Below are 19703 nucleotides of genomic sequence, written 5' to 3'. Positions count from 1 at the left end.
GTAAAGCTAATAAAGAGTTTTTGCAAATGTTTCAAATATACAACACTCTTTAACATATCTACAGCTTCATGCTCAGTATTAGGTTCAAATTCAATGAATAAACAAGAGTCATTCTTTATTTGCTCAATATATAATCATATTGTGGCAATATGAACACCATATTACATAAGTAAAATGATATTTATAGACATTTGGCATGATACAATATCAGATATGAAATAGAGACACAGGATAACATGCGTAACAAAAAACAATTTATGAAATAATGTTGCGGTTTTTAAAAGCTAAATATAGATATATCCCCAGATTACACAAATCTTTATAATTTTGGATACTTAATTTTATTCATTTATAAACATGATTTTTCCCAGTTATATTTCTTAATATATTTTAATCGTATTTCTTTTTACGGAGGACACTTTAAGACAAAAGATTGCTGTTGCACATATGATCGAAGTTTCAAAGGGTTCATCTTTTAAATGCATCCATCTTCCGGGCTATACTAAATAAATGTTTGTAGGAGCAGTCAAAGCTTGGGCTGGAAAATACTGTTTGACGATCTTTATCTTAGGATATATTAAGTGCAATAATAGATTAAATACATAAATCTTGTCTTTTCTATCAGTCCAAACTAATGTACAGTGTAATTAATATACAAGAGAGAGAGAGAGAGAAAAAGAGAAAGAGAGAGAAAATAAGTAAGATTATTTCCAAATGGGTTATAATATTGGAAGTGATATTGATTTTCATCATGGATGGACAGTGCATTCATTTTGCTTTTAAAGGTGCATGTCTGTCTCCTATTTTATTGTGACATAGTGAAGGGAAGGGGATTGGGGTGTTTAGCACTTCTTATAACAATAGATTGTTTTGATACTTATACATGTATTATCCTGGGGGCATAGTGTGTTGTTGACACATTTCTTACTGAAGTGAACAAACTAATTGGAGTAAATTGTTTAAATGATTAAAAACTCTTAATAACAACACTCTAAAAATTTGTTATGAAATTGTGCTGTTATCTTTAGTAATATAAACAATTCAAAAATGAATTTAAAAAAACCTTTTTTAATAAAACATATACAATTAAAACATTTTTTTCTTAATTAGAATCATTTCTTTCTTCTTTAAAAATAAATTTAATCAAATTCAATTTCAACTATTCATTTATTCATCACATTTTTTAAAGTGAACACTGAACATGCATAAATATGCATAGTAATGCAAACTAATGCCATTTAATGCCAGCATTACACTAAATTTTGGAAAGTAATGCATTACATTAGCATTACTTGTAATGCTAATTTTGAGGCATTACACATTACTAGCATTACTTTGAAAACATGTAATGCATTGCAATGCATTACCATTACATTTAGCATTACCCCAAGCCTGCAATCATACAATGCATGATGTTTTAGCCAATGACCACAAAGCTCATTTAAATCTTAAGAAAATAGCTAATGCAGTTAAGATGGATCAGAAAATTTTTAAGTCCCTTGCTGAACCCATATTAGACGGTCAGATTGAAATTCCTCGAGAATGGCTTAATACTTCAGATATCATTACCTTAGTTTCTCTAAGTTTAGCAGGTATATGTTTTGTGTTATGTATTGTATTATGTATCAAGGTGAGGAAAATTTGTACCACCTTGTTAATTTTGAAGGAGGTGCACCATGCATCTTCTCAAAATGTCCCTTCATTTATATATAGAAAGCCCAGTAATGAAGCAGCTCTTAAAGAGACTTCTGATGTATTTATTGAATTTACTTGGGTACATGCTTCGGTCATCATATCGGTCATTGTTTTGGTTATCCTTTTAATTGTATTATATCTATTATACAAATCTAAGTCGCAGAAAGGGTCAATTATAGCACTAGAGTTAACTTCCGGTGGAAACTGTGTTATAGTTCCTATTACCCATTTATCGCTCTGCCCTTCATACTATGTTATAACCAAACCAGTCATTTCTGATGTCTCAGTATCAAATTTTCCGTCTTGTAAAGTAATTACTGAATGGTCCGAGTTCTCGGTCACAGATAAACAAACACAAACAACCATACAAATCCCGCACAAATTTTCTGTCAATCTGTTCTTACATTACAAGTTACACAACATTTTAAAACAACCCTTCAGAGCTTACGTAATCATTATTCACAACAAATATGCATTCCACTTTCAATGAAAACATTATTATTTTTGGGCAATTTCTTTCAATGACTAACAAACAAAAAAAGGATTAACTTTAAATTTCTTCTAGTTTCTTTTAGTTTGATAATTTTCATCATTGGATTGGTTAAATGGTAAACAAATTTTTTTTTCTCCCAAAATTATCAGAAACAAATAGAATCACAACAAAACGTTACCAGACTTGTCTTCTTTGTTACTAACCAAAGTTTGTTTTTCTATATTAACAAGCTTAACAGCATATTTTGTTGTTGCTTTTTGGGGTTTTTTTTTTGGGGGGGGGGGGGGGTTCTCTTAACTTCTCTGGGTTTTTTTTCTTGTATTCAGTCAAATTTTTTTTATAATGTGATGGTATTTTCATGGTTTTGTATATCATTAGAATCAACTCGGGGTTATTGTATTTCATTTTTTTTCTTTTAAGAAATGAAGATAATAATTTTTCTATTGATCGACGTATCAAAGAAAAAATTGACCGGAAAACTTCATCAATGCGCGGATCTAGAGGGGGGGTCGGGGGGGTCCCGACCCTCCCTGAAGATGAAAATTTATTAAATTTACATAGTAAAATTATCGCGAAAATATGCCTCGGACCCCCCCTGGCAAACACAATTATCCCCCCCCCCCCCCCTGGAAAAATTTTCTGGATCCGCGCATGTACCAGTATAATGTTTCACCTAGTTTGCTCCTCTTAACTTCTTTTTTTGGTTTATTTTCTTTTACTACAGTACCTATGCTTGAAATTTGAGCTTTCGAGGACGAAAGTAATTGGAGCAAGGGGGAAAGTAGTCATGTTGTATATTTTATTTGACAAAATGAAATATATCAGAAAGGACAGATATGTTTAATAACAGTATATGTGTGTTTAATTAAATATATATGAGTAAAATTGTTTTGTGTAGAATATTAGTAGAGGAATTTTAGTCATAGTTTGTTTGATAAAGTAGAGCAGTAAATTCGTTTTATTGATCTCAATATTTTGTTCAGGTTTATGGTTTACAGCAATGTTCACATTTATTGCATTTTTCTTTTAATTCAAAATTCATTACAAAATGTTGAAATAATGTTTACTTTAAAAGTCGTTTTCGGCATATCTAACAGTTGCAGTTTTTTTGTATAAAGCAACGCTGTTCAAAGTAAATACCTAAAGTTTGTCTAATTACTTATCAAAACTTATCCTGTTAGGTATGCGGAGTAACAATGTCACAAAAATGTAGTATTATGCAATTTATTAGTCCGACGACCAAGTTAATGTACATGTGGGTGTTACGGTGCTTATAATTGTTTATAATTAAGGTTTCCTTTTATCTTTTTTACCTTATGTCAAGATCAAGATGTGCTCAGGTGTCAGCAGATTTTTCTTTGTTAGGGGATTAACTACGTTAACTTAATTATTTCTTTATGACCAGTGTCCGAAGATCAGGGTCACGTGGGTTAATTTTTAATTACCAAAATTGTGTCCGAACAAAGAATCTAAATTTTGATTAGCTGAAATAGATCAGGGAAGCCCAGGTCTCCGATTGAGATAGCGTACCCTACCTTGGTCATTCTAATCGGAGACCTGCAACAATAAACATCATCTTTTAATTGTCTAAAGGCTTCCCTGTTCTGATTTCAGGTAAAATATGGTTTATGTTATTTTTTTTAATTTAAAGTTTATTTTAAAAGTTTAACCATTTCTAAATTTTTAAATGCATAAAAGTTTTTCATGCCATTTTCAAGTTTAATGTGTTTTTAAGAAATTTGAGCTTTCGTCTAAGTTAAAGTTTTATTTACTTCATTAATTTTCTTAGTTGAGCTATATTTGATTTAAACCTTGTTTTGCTATTTTAAATTGTTAACTTTAGTTACAATTCTGTCTTAGTCTATGAATTCATTATTTTAATCAGTTAATTATAGTTGTTTTTGTATATTGATTCATAACTGACACCTGCGGCCTTTGCACTTTATTTCTTTTTACAAAGTCGGAAATAGTTGTTCCGTTGTTGGTTCTTGAGTTTAAAATTTGTTTACTGCACAGCGATGCAACAGTTAACTTTTATATCGTAAGTTTATACTTTAAATACTTAATTGATCCTTATTTAAAGGAATACTCAGGTAAATTTATGCATTGTTTGAATCACCGCATCGTTTGTGTAAAGCCTCGTTCATTAGATAACTGTTAACTCGATTTACTTTTATAAGTTCGAATTTCCTCGACAATTGTTTACCTTAACTTTTATTAAGGAAAATGTCATTGTTTATATTTTTATACAGAGTGAGTGTTTTTATATTGTTTAATCACTCTGGTAGTCACCAGTGTTAGGTAGGCTAGGGCACCCACATTTGTAATGCGTAATTATTTGCAGATAGCACAAATGTCATAATTTTTATTGTGCCTGGTGACTAATATTATGTCATTCTAATCGGAGACCTGCAACAATAAACATCATCTTTTAATTGTCTAAAGGCTTCCCTGTTCTGATTTTAGTGCAATCGTCCCAAATCTTTTGGACTGGACATTGCAAAACGGGTCCTCACACTGCAAGCGAGTTATAGAATTCCCCCTATACAAGCGTAGTCAAAAACACGACACGACAGTATTATGAGCATTCAACAGTCTTAAGCAAATTTTATGATCCGTTTTGATCACCAAGGTAATGAGCTAGATTCTTTGAAACGAGATGTACATGGTCAACATGGAATCGAAAATCGTTTGCAAGAGCAGGCAAACGACGTTACGTACGACGTAACTGAGTTATCGGACAATCAGCGTAAAATGCACCGAGAGATGGAACGAAAGCGCGACTACATTATCAGATTGGAACAGAAAATTCACAAAGCGGAAAGATCAGTGAACTCTTAATGAGATCAATGGATTGCAATATTATTGTATCCGGTGTTGAAGATAAGAGAGGTGAAAATTTAGCATTAACGCTAAACTCTGTGTTCAAGAAAGAGCTATAATTAACAGAAACACAGATGAACGATATAAGAATATCGAAGTACTATCGAATGGGCCAATTCAACGATAAACAGAAGTCACCCAGACCAATATTTGTCCAAGTGTCGGACCCCATACACGAAGAAGCGATAACGAAGACCGTGTACAAGCTGAAGGAGAAGAAATCCCCAGTACGGATCAGCCAGCAACTACCCGAAGCGAAACGAGAACATAGGATCCGCCTATACGAAATCCAGTCACAGTACGCAAAGAAAAACATTATAACAGTGGTCAAGCGGGATAGACTGGTTTTTCTAACGGCACAACATACCGGGACAAAACGGGCGGACGACCACAAGCAGACGAGATACTGGTGGCAGACGAGGACACAAAGGATTACGCCTCCGGTGATATCATCGAAGATAACGGTAACCGTTTCGAAGCTCGAGCCGTACAGGTAAAGACACAACGAGAGGTAAGTAAAGAACTGGTTAATTTGCTACGCCTACCCAATGTGTCTACCGCAACACATAATGTGTATGCCTATCGTTTCGTGAACCAGGACGGTGTCAACCAAGAGGGATCAGAGGATAATGACGAACACGGCGCGGGACGTACGCTCCTACGGACGCTTAGAAAAAATAACGTGCAAAACGCTATGGTACTCGCGTCCAGTTTCACGATACGTTTTTTCGAAGCAATTAGCAATATATTAATTTTTCTGATTCCATTCAGAATCAGTTTTTTATTGAAATTATCGGAACAAATATCGGTCTAACTAATGTAGGTAATTTCAAGTAAATTTCTCCCACCGTTACCAAATTATGACAGTTTAACTTGTACCACTAATTGGTCATATTTTACTAAGAAATGGAGAGCAATGCAAGCTATTCCCCAAGGGAGATCAATCCTCATATTCTCCGGCTTATCTGCTCCTATTCGTAATTGCTAGTGATATGATGTTCATTATTAATTAGCAGACCTGCTGTGCTAATTTGGCATTGATTTAAGACATATTAGTTGTCTACAGTAAAATTGTGCAAAATCGGCCATCTTGACCACATCGGATGACTACGTCAGGTACCATTTTATTTTCTTCATTTTAGAAAAGAATTGGACAATGACATTAATGTATTGATGAGCGGTGATAAGGAGATGGACGTTGTGAATGTTTTAGTGCATTTTATACATATATTTCACAGTATTTTTTTCGTATTTACAAAAAGAACGTAACTAGTGTCTACACTGCAATGTTAATTTTATTTTTTGTGAGGTTTAACATCTAGGGTACGCATTGGTTTCATCGATTTTCAGTTACTATTATATGTTATCTACAATCTGTAAAAATTCCATCGTTTTTTGATGTGTTGATTTCTGTTGCTGAATTTTACAAAATTATGTGGCATGGGATACCGACCTAAAAAATTCGAAATTCTCTTATAACAGTAAAGATACATGCTATTTTAAGTGAATTTTAGTTTTATCTTTTTAATTTAATTATCATTCATAAGAATGCATTCAATATTGAACACATTTATGCATGTTTCACATTTTTATAATAACATTGAAGTGGTAAAATTTCAAAGACAGTTGTGAAATTTGAGTTATCTCCCTTTTCTCATAGTCTGTTTCAAATTGTTATTTCAGATTGTTGATATTGAATTTGTTTACTATATAGTACATCATTGGATTTGATCACAGTATTTACGGTAAATAGTTATTCATCAATGTCATATCTGTAAATTTTAATTAACATTTGAAATGACACTTTTACTTGTGTAAATTTATGTAAGCTGGTTAAGTGGTCATTGTCTGATAGTCAAAATATTGAGTCTTAATACATAAGTAGTGACAACTTGATTTCTTTATAAACACCATTTTCAGATACCCTTGTTTATCCTGTGGACTTTTTCTGATGTTCATGTGCATGTGAACATTTATACAGTTGTACAACTATATTAAGGTAAGTACGTGTACTATTAAAATGAATAATGTCATGTGTCTTCATATGTTATGTGTATGTGTTATGTCTATGTTTTGTGTTGTGTGTCTTGTCTTATTGTCTCACTAACATGTGTTCCATAAAAAATTCTTTCAAAACAGCCAGCATATAATTGGTAAATATAGTTTCATCATATTGTTAAAATGTTCACACACAAGTTGGTATTTGAAATATTTGAGAAGAGAGGAGGAAATATTAATGACATTCACAACGACATATGTCATATCCTGAAAATTAACAAGAAATTAGTGAATAAAAAAGCCCTGTATATCAAGATCAAAAGAGGATTATCAAAATTAAGAAAACTGAAAGGAAAAAAAAAAAACAACCGAATATAAAGAATTTGAAAAAAAAGAATTCAAAATTCCTATTGAAGAAAACCCCAATTCGAAAACAAAGCCATAGTGCATTCAACAACGGAGGCAAACATTACAATCACAAACCTACAAAAAAAATCATTTCATTAAAAGAACAGCTTAGAGCTATCAAAAAACAGAGACTTAGTGAGAAAATAAAAAGGAAGGACGATATCATTAGAAACTTAAGAAGAAAAGTGTTTATTAATGAGAAGAAACAGAGGAAGGAGACAATGAAGGAGGAGAAGATTGAAAACCAAGGAAATGTATTTTTAGATAAAGGTGTTCAATGTAATATTTTTAAAACTGTATTGAAAGATTTGGAGAAGGAGTTAGATGTTTTATATTGTGAGAAAGAGGTTGGAGAGAAAGAGAAAGAGGGTGTGAAAGTTTTGAATTTTAGAGAGAGTACTAGAGGAAAACCTTATGATTTTAAACTAAGAGAAGTTATTTATACTTTAAGGTCACATAATGTCGGAATTAATCATATTAAGCCTGTTATTAATGCTGTTTTATCTCTTGTCAATTTTAAAATTTTAGATATTCCATGTAAAAGTACAAATTCTGTTTTAACAACAGAAATGGGTGTTTTAGGACAAAATCAGTTAAAAGAAAAGTTATCAAATTGTGAAAATATGACCATGTTGCCTGATGCCACAACCAAGAAGGGCAAACATTTTTATGGTGTAAAATTTTCTACAGATTCCGATATTTTTACTGCAGGTTTAAGAGAAGTCAGTGATGGCAAGGTCGATACGTATGTTTCTACAACAACAGATATTCTGAATGAAATTAGTGATGGACATTCTAGTGAAATTTTAAATAATGTAACTTGTTTTATGACAGACAGAAGTTTTACTGAAGAAAAAGTTAACAAAGTTTTAATGAATGAATGTACTGATTTTAACTGTAACAAAGATTTTTATTCTTTTAAGTGTTCTGTACACCCACCTTTACAGTTTTCAGATGAATGTCTTAAAGAAATTTTAAAACTTAAAAATGATTTTAATATCAATTTTCATAACTTGTTCTGTAAAGAATCCTATACTTTTTATCTTATTAGATGTGTGTCAAAATTATATTTTAAAGATGGAACAGGTGACCCTCTTTTAGCAGCAATTTTTATTAAAGACCAAGGTATTAGAAACATACCGATCATGAATGTAAGAGGGAATCGTTTTAATGTTTTGTTTTACAATGCTGCAGGTATTTATTTTTTAAGAAAGCATATTATTTTTATCTGTCTTCATCAAAAAGCACTTTAAATGTTGTTCAGAATATTATTTTATGTGCCCTTCAAAACAATTTCATTTTATGTATTTTAAAAGCTCTGGGTATTTTATGCAAAGCTTTTACAGAGCCTTACTGGAGAAAGACAGATGAGGTTGAACATGCTGTAACAATGGGTTCTGTATATAGAAGAATGTTAGATTTTTTAGATTCATGTACAACAAATCCATATTTACTTTTAAAGAGAGAAATTTCACTGTTTTATGGTCCATTCTTACCATGTTCTGATGTGGAGGACATTTTGTATGAAAGTTTTAATGACGATATCACCTGTTCCATCATAAAGAAGATTTGTTCTCTTTTAAAGATTAAATGTGAAAAACTTTTTAGTTCTTTTTTACAACCATCGGGCAAGTTTTTTAATCCATCAGATGTTGTTTTAGAAAAATGTAAATCTTGTCCTACAAATAATATCTCTGTTGAAAGACTGATAGGTCAGTTGGACAAGAAAATGAATGATGTACCAACTTACGATGTTTTTAATCTTCAAAGTACTATTATATTTAATGACAACAAAACTAATGAATGGCTGAAAAGAAAAACATTGCAAGAGAAAGAAAAAGTTATTAATGATGTTAGATAAAAAAAACCAAGGAAATTATTTTTGTTAACAAGACCAAGAAAACACAGTTGTTACAACAACATTTAAAGATCATTATAGACAAACAAGACTTTGTGAAAAAATTGATGATGCCGTTGATATATTGCACAATGATGGTATGTGGACATCTAAGGAGAGAGTGGACCTGAAAGTGGGGAAAATAAAGAAAAAATCAGAAAAAATAAGTGAAATTAAAAAACAAATTACATTATATAAGAACATGTACGCACTTGATAAAAATCTTTAAAATTTCACAAAATTCAGTATAAAGGGACATCAGTTTAATATAGACAAACTTTTAGACAATTTGAAATTTCTCATTGAACATGTCAATCAGGACAAATCAGAGGGTGAACAATCTTTCAATCCCCAAAAATTAGTGTCCAAACTATTCTATCATGTGTGGACCAATGAGGAAGGAGAGAACATAGAATGGAATGGACAAATAATTGAGTACAAGAATGGAATATTTAAAGTAATTTACTGTTAAACTTCAAATGAACACTTATTTTGACTAAAACAAATACAAGTTAAAAAAAAGGGTATGGTAAAAAGTTGCAGGGTATGGTACAAAATTTGCATGTTTATAAACTACTTATAATCTAATAAGCATTACATAGGAAAACCACATTTAATGTATTAAGGTTTTATGCATCATAAAAACTTTATATTAATAACAGTCATTATGATGGTAAAAAATTTATATAATTAAAATATTTCTTTTTTTAAGTAAAGTAATTTAGCAAAATAATAACCAATATAAAATCATCCAAAAAATAACCTCTTTCTATGTGTTTTGTGTTGTGTTGTCTGTGTTGATTTGTGTGTTTTGTTCTGATCATTATAAATTAGTATTTTTAAAATTTGTTTTTACAAGAGAATGTACTACATTGATGATGATAATTTATTATTATTACAGGTCCAGTATTGGCAAGACGATTGTGAAAGAGACGAAGATTTATATGAATTGACAGAGCAAGAATTCAAATCAGACTTAAGAGAAGGAAATTTATTCATAATAAGTAAGTGAAACAAACCTATAATGAATTGAATAAGTTTTTCTATGCAACTTATCTAAATTACTTCTGTTTATTAAATATTGTAAAATAATTAATATTTCTTAAATAATTTTAGATAACACTGATCTAGACCACTGCTACGGCATACCTTGAAACAGACTATAAAGGTAGAGTGATCTTTTCCTTAAATTGAGTTGTCCTTCCTTTCAACCAAAAGTTTCATACATTGTATTTCTCTTTGGATTACCTCTCTTTGTGTTGAACTATTGTTTATTACACTTTTATAATAAAATTAATTTCTGATCATTATGTTTATGAAAATGTTATTTTTAACATATCATCAACAAGTTTTTGCACAATTATTGTTGAAAAACAAAGAAATATTATTTTTTTTTTTTCATATTTTTAAATTTTAGGTGGAATTGCTAGAGATAGTAAGCTTATTTGACAAAACTAAAATCACCTTGCAAAGTTTTATTTAGAACATACTGGATAAAATATTCAACGAGTTTGGAGGGCTTCAGTATGGATATAAGGTAGGCCTTTAGGTTATGTACTATGGTTTATTTTTTCAGGGATGGGAGTAGTGAGGGTCTTGAACTTGATAATCTGTTCGTACCAATTGTCTTATAATTTAACCCCCAATTCCCGTATATATTTATATAGAAAAATGTTTATGGACAGAGCTCATACTGTAGGTCTCTATCTCCCTTAGTTTATGTATGTTTTTTTTATATGAAGGAAACCATTTTCTAAAGCTTATTTGTAATGGAAAATAATTCAAATTACACACTTGATTCAACCGCATTTTACCTACAACGTTTCTTCCATATTTTACTGTTCAAATGTCAATGACTTTTGCTAGAGCAGTTAATGACTATTTTTTATTTTTTTCTGTACCTCAATCTTTTTTTTCTTTGGTGATATATACCCTGTTTCTCAAGTTTGAAATTGGATAAGACAGGCTATGATTTCTTGAAAATATTGACTGTCAATTGAAAAACTGTAATTATCATTTGTTTGATATTTATTGGAAAGATATATTTCAACGTTTGGAACATTCATCACCATCTTTATTCTCTCCTTATTGGCCCTGTTTCTTATTATTTTATTTTATCTTTTGCTCTGTATCTTTGAATTTTTCCTTTTCTTTTTTTTCTAAAAAAAACACCATTTTTCACATATATTTATATACCACAACTTGTTCAAATTATATCGTAACTATTCTAAGAAGTAATACATATATATATATACTTTATATCAAAATATTGATTATATCTATCAAACAAATACTATAAATTTAATGTATATGTATACATTGCAACATATATATATATATATATATATATATATATATATATATATATATATATATATATATATATATATATATATATGTGCAATACTTATACTATGGTATGTGAATATGTGAAAGTTCAATAAAAAAAATACTTCTCTATAAAAAATAGGAAGTTTAAAAATTATTTCAAAATTTGAGATATTAGTCACCGATACGTTTAATACATAATTGATATCTACATTTAAAATTTTTAGATAACTATCAACTATTTTGTTAATTAGGCATGTTTTGTCAATCAATATTCTACACCATGCAGCCTTCAAGGCCTTAAACTTCGATTCAATATCAACAACTCCTATACCGCCATCTTCTTGTCTTCCAATTACAGTATCTCTTTTTATTCTATCTCTTTTATTCCAAATGAAATTAAATATGCTCTTTTTCAGTTGTTTAATATACTCAGGGTCAGGCATAGGTAAAATAGAACCCACATAAATTATTTTAGATATAGCTAGTGAATTAACAATGCATGCTTTTCCAAATATAGTTAATTTTCTTTTTTTTTCAGGACTCGAACAGTTTTTCCATATTTTGAAAAGAGTGTAACCAATTAAGTTCATAGCATTGATTTTTATTATGTCAAATATAAATACCCAAACATCTACAGCATCATTGGTTACATCAATGCCGCTAATATTATTATATTTGTCTTTTAAACTACCAAGTAGTATACACTGCGTTTTTCTATATTAGTTTTTGATCCAGCGTGTTTACAGAATTCTTCTACAGTTTTTATTGCAACATTTAAAAAAGAAATATTTTTCAAGGCTAACGTGACATCATCCGCATGTTGAATAGTTTTTAAATCGTCTACCATGTTTGATATATTTATTCCTTGAATTTCTGAATTTTGTTTTAATTTATAAGCCAATATTTCCGCAACAAAAAGATATAGAAGTGCTGAGATAGGACACCCTTGTCTTATACCTCTTTTCATTTTGCAAGTTTTAGAAATCCATCCATTGTTTTTAGCTCTAAAAATTGGATTTGTGTAAAGAATGTTGACCCATGAAATAAAATTTTCACCACAATTAAATTGTTTTAAAACTCGAAAAAGGAAATTCCACTCGACTGAATCGAATGTTTTTTCAAAATCTAAAAATAGCAATAAAACCTCATTATTGTTTTCCATGCAGTATTCATAGATGTCTAAAATTAATCTTGCATTTATGCCTATAAAGCGGCCTTTTATATACGCTGATTGTTCCTTGCTAATCAGTTTATCAATAACTGTTTGTAATTTTTTGGCAAGGACAAAGGCTAAAAATTTATAATCGGTATTTGTTAAACTTACTGGTCTGTAATGTTTAAGGCTATTTTTGTCCCCTTTCTTAAATAAAAGAGTTATAAGAGCTAACCGCTGTGAAAAGGATAGTTCCTGTTTATCGAAAATACTTAGTAAAACTTCATAAAAGAGTGGTCCAATTGTTTTCCAAAAACATTTATAAAATTCAGCCGGTATACCGTCTAAGCCCGGGGATTTGTTATTTTTCAAATTATTGACTGCATCTGCGCATTCATCAATTGTAGGTAATGAGTCGCAAAATTCTTTTTCACTTTTGCTAAGTTTTGGACATTCCACGTCATTTAAATAAGCATTTATATCATCATTTTTAATAGATTTACTTGTATATAAGTTTTCATAAAAGTGACACATTTCCTCTATAATTTCGGCATTACTTGCTACAGTTTTGTTATCGGTTTTTATTTCTAATATTGTATTGTTAGCTTGATGTTTCTTTTCCAAACCTAAAAAGAATTTTGTATTTCGTTCACCTTCGGTAATCCATTTTGCTTTAGATCTAATCTGCGCTCCTTTAGCTATTTTATCGTACATGTAATCTAATTCCATTTCAAGTTTTCTTTTTTATTCATATCAATATCTCCGCTAGGTAAATTTTCTATATCATCTATCCTTTTCTCAATCAATTTTATTCTATATTTTACATTGTTTCTGGATTGTCTTGCGTTATTAATGGAATAATCACGAACCTTTATTTTAAAAGATTCCCATTTTGATATTGGATCTAATGAGTCATCTATGTTCTTGAATAAATCTAAGATTCCGCGTTTGTAGTCTTCGTTTTCTCAATTCAATTCTTTATTCACTCAAGACCAGTTCACTGGTATTTGAGGTTCAAAATTAGTATATACAAATGTACACGAATACAGTCAAGGATCACATGTACAGTAGAAGTAATATAATGACAAAAAGGTTAAAATCACAATACAATAGGTTGTTAAAGTTGGTTTTTGGAAGAACAGACTTTGAAAATTTTCTTTATAAAAATTGACAAGTTTTTTAGTTTTTCTACATTAAAAGTATTCATGAGCTCGTTAAATTTTATAATATTTGGGTTTTCATAATATCTCTTGGGTAAAAACATTTTTCTGTCGTTTACAAAATGTGTACATTCTAAAACATAATGAAATTCATCCCCAATACTATTAGAATCACACATTGTACATTTTCTCAAATGTTTTTCAATATTATGCCATCTACCTGTTTCAATGGGGAATCGATGATTACATGTTCGTAATTTTGTAAACGTGATCCGTAGATCTGTAAAGGTAAAATCAACAAGTACTTTTCTAAATTGAGATTTGTTTTAAAAATTCTATAATTAATACATTTTGGTGAGTTATCTACTATACTTCTCCAATCTTGTACAAATTGATTTTGTAATATTTCTTTAACTATTGACTTAAGCCAGTTATAACTACATATTGTTTGATTTTCCCATATATAAGACAACCCGCACGAGTTGAGTATATCATGTATACATTTCATCCATGGATGTATAAAAGATCCATTTTTGTAACATCTATAAAAATAACAATAGATTACATTAGTGAGTTTACAATCGTGGGCTGTCAAAACTTTTGCCCAGTACATTATCATTTTAATTTTATCAAGGGTGACAATGGATACCTTCCAGTTTCTCCATACACCATACAATTTGGAGTACTAGATTTAAGATTAAGAATAAATTTCAAAATTTTTAAATGTACCTTTTCAATAATATCTAAATTTTCGTAACCCCACACTTCGCATGAGTAAAGTAAAATTGGGTTAATGACCTAGATTTTTCTAGATGCGAGATATTTAATTTCCAGTATCCTTTACCTCTCTCCAGATTACTAAAATGTAAATTACATTTTATTAACCTGTGGTCACTTAACTGCGTGTTTTTCTTATGCGTACCTGGTAATTTTCGAACAACAATATTTTTTACATAATCAATTGTATCAATCGCACAAAAATGTAATCTATTCTACTCTTCGGGGAATTTTCTGCATCACACCATGTATAACCATTTTTCGTTGGATTTTTTTCAGCCACACATCGACTAGGTCCAGCTTATTTGTTAGTTTACTTAACTTTTTACAGGATATGTCATTTTCTTTATTTAAATTGCAATTGAAGTCACCGCCGATGATAAGTTTGCTATCTTGTGGAGTATGGGAAGAAATAAATGTATTTAGCGAGTTAAAAAATGCTATTCTATCACTTTCTTTATTGGGAGCATATAAGTTAACAATAGTAAGTAAAGTTTCATCTATTTTAGCATTTACCAGAAGTTTCCTTCCATCATTTGACTTATGCACATTTAATATATCTATATTATATGGTGGCATATATCTGCCCCTTGTGTGCAAGTTATTTTTCTATCAAATATGTCTACATGCAAGATAAATATGTTGACATGCAAGATGATTATGTCGACATGCAGCATAACTATGTTGACATGCAAGAAAATTGCAATTAGATAAGAATTAAATACAAAATCTCAAATATCGCCCAACTGTGACATCCAAAATGCTAGATGCTACCTTTTTATGTCAACATGCAACTTATTTATGTTAACATGCAAGATAAATATGCTGACATGCAATTTATTTATGTCAACATGCAACTTATTTATGTCGACATGCAACTTAAATATGTCAACATGCAACTTACTTATGTTGACATTCGAGATAGATATGTTGACATGCAACTTGGTTATGTCTACATGCGAGATAAATATGTTGACATGAAACTTATAAGTTGCATGTCAACATAACTCTGTTGCATGTCGACATAGATATGTTGCATGTCAACATATTTATCTTGCATGTTAACATAACTAAGTTGCATGTCGACATAGATAAGTTGCATGTCGACATAAAGAAGTTGCATGTTAACATACGAGGGTTGTTCGGAAATAATTGAGACAACTCAAATATTTTTTTTTCTAATTGACGGATTATTGTGAAAATTGGCATAGACACTGATGAAACGCCACCAAATAATAAAAAAAAAGTAATATTAAAAGAATATTTAATATTTTGTTTACGATAGTAGATAAACAAGTCGGTGGTCGGGGTACCCGGCGCAGCCATGAACTTGGAAATTTAACAGCTCAAACATCTACCTTATAAGTGTCCGTAGAATCACAGTTAACGATAAAAGAAATCAAATTAAATATGTCGATTTTGCTATTCTTTGCGACTAGCTTTTGATTAAGTTTCACTGATGTTCCAGTTGAAATACGGATATGGTACACATATATTTACCAAACAATAGAAATCTGACGACTTTACATTGAATTTTGACGTCAAGGCGGCGCATTGAAAACTGTCAAACAGGTAGACATCTCAAAAGAAGACCTTTTAAGGCCACGCTATGGCTAAAAAAAACTATACGAGGAGTGGACAAGTATAGAGTTTCAGCTCATCATATTTTTTTCACTGATTGCTTAACTAGAATTAGGCCAAAGGATTAATTATCAAGTACTTTTGACACACTAACTGTTGTCAACAGTTCTAAAATATATATAAAAAAAATAACTGCGGGAGACATTCACAGTAATTAGACTTTTGGGTAAAAATAACTCGAGTTTTTCCCTAAAAGAACAAGAATGAGAGAAAATGTAAATGATGACTTCTTGAAATGAAAACAAAAGATGAGAAATAAAGAATAATTCTTATTTCCGTTCGTTTGTAAGCTGTTTAAAACACAGGAGCAATAAGAAGCGTTAAAATGACGCTGCGATAATAAGTTTGCGGTTGCGCCGGGTCACTGGACGAGGGCACGTTGGTCAGCTTACCAGGAATGATCTATTTATGCCATGGACAAGAAACTTTTCACATTGATAATCTTTATCCTTATCTACATTTTGGTGAAATTTCAAGAGTTTATCTTTTTCACTAAAAGAATAAGAGAAAATGTCTCATTAATTTCCGAACAACCCTCGTAAACAAGTTGCATATTGATATCAATAGGTAGCGTATCTAGCATCTTGGATGTCACATGTTGGGCGATATTTGAGATTTTTTTTATAACTCTTATTTGATTGCAGTTTTCTTGCATGTCAACATAGTTATGCTGCATGTTAACATAACTATCTTGCATGTCAACATATTTATCTTGCATGTCGACATAATTGGTAGAAAAATAACTTGCACACTAGGGGCAGAGATAAGCCACTATAATATTATATTCCTTATTGAACAAAACGGAAACGCCTCTGCTAAAGGGGGAGTCGGAGAAAGCATGTATTGCTTTTCCGTTCTTTTTACTATCATACAATTCTTCACGTTTCTCTATAAAATGTGTTTCTTGTAAAAGTGTAATATTAGTTTTATTATCTTCTAGCCATGAAAATTTTTTATCTCCTTTTTCTGACGAATTAAGACCTCTTACGTTCACTGATACTAAATCTAAATTTGCCATATTTCAAAATAGTTGTTGACATAAAGAAAATAATGATAAAAAAAATAAAAATAAAAGTAGTAATATACTTCGAATGCTATATGAAAAAATAGTAAGGGAAAAATATCAGCATCGTTACTGTTTGATGCATTTTTGTATACATATTAGTATTTCCTATAAAAATGCATTAATATTGTCGGACACATTGTTTTCAGAAAGTGTATTCTGAAATATAATATTACTGAAAAAAAAAGAACATAGGTACTAAACTACTCCTTATTGGAAAGTAGATTATCATAATAATAGTCTATAATTGTATAAACGATTATACTGAGCGTATTAAACGTACACATACAATAGTTCTGAAAATTCTGAGGTCGGAAGCCAGATCCGAATACAGTTACCGTTCATCACCGGAGCTCTCTGTGTCCGGATTACACCCCGACACGTCACTGTCTGACATAGCTCTGAGTTGTTCCAGCATCTGTACTATGGTACGCTGATTTGGTTGATCTTTGTTTTGTTTTTGTTTACGGTCAATTTTACCGGAGTCGCTGTGTTTTCTTTTTCTGACTTTTTTTTGCAATTTTTTTCAAAAGTACGCCAAGTACGTTTTTTCCCGGCCAGTGATCCGGTTTTGTATTGCGGGTGCCGTCACGATCAAGGCCGGAGCCCCACTCGTTGTTATAGGTTACTTCGACAAATGTCGTTGATTGCTTAGAGGTTACAAGCTTATCTCGGAAAACTGGTACTTGAACACACTTGTTTTCTAATATTTCCTCCATAACGGAAACCTTTGTGGACACCCACTGGTCATTGGATTTGAGGTTGCATTAACAATATTTCTGACCTTGCCTGTTAAACAACATATGTTCTTGTCGATTGTATAGCTGAATGTAGCAGTTAATTAAACAGTGATTAAAATTCAGAAATGTTTTGATTAAGAAATAACATTAGTCAATTTTCAAACCATGGGATTTGAACTTCGTATCGTGCAGTTAGATGAGGAAACAATCAATAGTTTCAAGCTTACATTGATAATGCATCCGAACTTTCGGTAATTTAATGTATCTTGCATTTTACAGAGCAATTGTCGGAATAGTAATCGGCGGTGTTTTTGTCGTAGCGTCTTTGGTTGCCTGGATATGTAAATAATCTCTCTCTTTCTTTCTCTCTCTCTCTCTCTCTCTCTCTCTCTCTCTCTCTCTCTCGATCATTATGTATATTTCAGTAAGTTGTTCACTGTGTTAAACAAGTATATGTACATGTAGCATAATTTTTTTTTTTAAATAATACATTTCATTAAATTATTTGTTTTATTCAGAATTATATTTTTATCTTCGGTTACAGATGGTAAACTTTCGAAGAAGGCTTCCGTGCAACCAGATGAACAGCGATCGGCTCGGTCGGACGAGCAACAATCCCCGTGAAATTGTTGACGTTCATATTATCATATATGAATAGATCTCAAAATTTAATGCATGTGTTTATAGTATATCCAAGAAATAAAATAAGAATATGTTTGAACTTATTTTTTTAACGCTAGAGAGGATGAATGATGACAGAAATTATAATGTGACGTAATTACAGGGAATATGATATAATGTAACTATTATTTCAAAGATATTTTTTCCAATATAATCTGCATGTATGAGAAATTAAAAACTATAATTTGTTCTCTCACGATTTTTTAACGATTTTATACATTTCCTACTCTAAACATGTGTTTGATCCATATCAATTAGAAGCATATTATAAGGCATATTCTCTCGGCGATGCTCAAAGAAGCACTGTTATACACTAGTCTATGGAACGCCATAGCTGCCTTATGTGGCTATGAAGATATTGCTGAATTATATTCTGTGGTTATTTCATGATGGTGCTTTTATATGAAGATGGTGCTTTATTATATGAAGATGCACCATCTTTATATAACAAAACACCATCTCAATATAATAAAGCACCATCTTCATATAAAAAAGCACCATCTTCATATAATAAAGCACCATCTTCACATAACAAAGCACCTTCACATTAAGAAGCACCATCACATAAAAAAGCACCATCTTCATATAAAAGCACCATCTTCATATAAAAAAGCACCATCTTCAAATAAAAAGCACCACCTTCATATAATAAAGCACCATCTTATATGGAACGCCATGGCTGCCTTATGTTAGATGATTTTATTATATGTTGTGGGTCTATTATTATATGCTGTGGTTCTATAATTAAATCCAACATCTTTATAGTCATGAATTTTGGAAATC

General features: G+C 30.8%; 1 long non-coding RNA gene across 5 annotated transcripts; it reads left to right on the top strand.

The window, feature by feature from the left end:
* Nucleotides 1-3994: 3994 nt before the first annotated feature.
* On the top strand, nucleotides 3995-19111 carry LOC128176210 (uncharacterized). 5 transcript variants are annotated; one of them, XR_008242759.1, is made up of 9 exons: nucleotides 4001-4229; nucleotides 4655-6187; nucleotides 6755-6816; nucleotides 6992-7070; nucleotides 10276-10378; nucleotides 10491-10542; nucleotides 10792-10911; nucleotides 18519-18580; nucleotides 18784-19111. It is a non-coding gene; the product is annotated as an uncharacterized LOC128176210 (long non-coding RNA). The 5 variants fall into 5 exon arrangements; XR_008242760.1 differs by having other exon boundaries at nucleotides 4015-4229; nucleotides 4655-5582; XR_008242757.1 differs by having other exon boundaries at nucleotides 3995-4229; nucleotides 4655-6816.
* The last annotated feature ends 592 nt before the right edge of the window (nucleotides 19112-19703 follow it).

This window comes from Crassostrea angulata, chromosome 3, assembly GCF_025612915.1.
Source record: "Crassostrea angulata isolate pt1a10 chromosome 3, ASM2561291v2, whole genome shotgun sequence".
In the NCBI taxonomy this organism is placed as follows: domain Eukaryota; kingdom Metazoa; phylum Mollusca; class Bivalvia; order Ostreida; family Ostreidae; genus Magallana; species Magallana angulata.
Note: the sequence above shows the minus strand (reverse complement) of the source record. Positions and strands in the feature narration are given on the sequence as shown.